This window comes from Cebus imitator, unplaced genomic scaffold (genome assembly GCF_001604975.1).
Source record: "Cebus imitator isolate Cc_AM_T3 unplaced genomic scaffold, Cebus_imitator-1.0 Scaffold399, whole genome shotgun sequence".
Taxonomy (NCBI): Eukaryota; Metazoa; Chordata; class Mammalia; order Primates; family Cebidae; genus Cebus; species Cebus imitator.
The window spans coordinates 3,026-3,969 of record NW_016107714.1 but is presented as its reverse complement, the minus strand read 5'-3'; positions in this window follow the sequence as shown (position 1 = coordinate 3,969).

The following is a 944-nucleotide window of genomic DNA, read 5'->3' as shown; positions in this document are numbered from 1 at the left end:
AACATGTATTTAAGACTATTGAAAAAGCAGTTTACATATACTTTTGGTAAAAAGATTATAAGGAGGAATGAGAATGTGGTTTTTTACCTAGATCAAAAGGCTAAAGAATTGTTTTGAAGGTTTAAGAATTTAAAAGGAAATTCTGTTTGTAAACATATTGGCTAAAGTTGAAGGGGTATCATCTAGTTTTCTGTAAATTGAGCAAGAAAAGAAAAGCACAATGGATTTCTCTTAAAGCACTAACTTGCTCTTTAACAAACATTATAAAAAGTATGTAAAGGGTTAAAAAGGGTCTATAAAAACCTTACCTTATGGTTAAACATTAAAATTTGGTAAATGTATCTACAAGGTTTTATTAAAAAGTGAGTTTAACATTAATAGCCCACTAATATAAAGGTAAAATTTAGCTTATTTGGTATAAAATCATATAGGAAGCATTGTCAAATATAAAATGGTGTTTGGCATTCTTTGGGCTATATTTGTATAAATATGTTATTGGTATGTGTTCCAAAGTTATAGGAGGCTCCTATAATTCTGATGTATTTTAGTGTGCTTTATCAGTAATAATTGTAATTATTATATTAAAATTATTGTGTGCAACAAAAGTAACAGATATCCTTGACAATTGTGACTTTTAACTAACACTTCTTGTCATCCATAAATGATTGTTGTCTTGTTTCTGGTCCTCTAGAGACTAAAGTAATCTTTTTCATTTCTTTTTTTTAGTATTTTTAAGTTAGGGCAATATAGTTATTTGCATAAGTGCAATACGTATCTATTTTGTTTTGTAACAGGAAACAATTGGAAAAACTGGTTATTCTACTAAGGCTTTGACTGGAATGGTGTGCTCCCCTTTAAGAAATCTAACTTGACTTATGAAGCCAAGAAAGCCCTTGGAAACTGGCCTAATTTTTTGTGTACACAGTCCCCGTACAGGGTTTCTG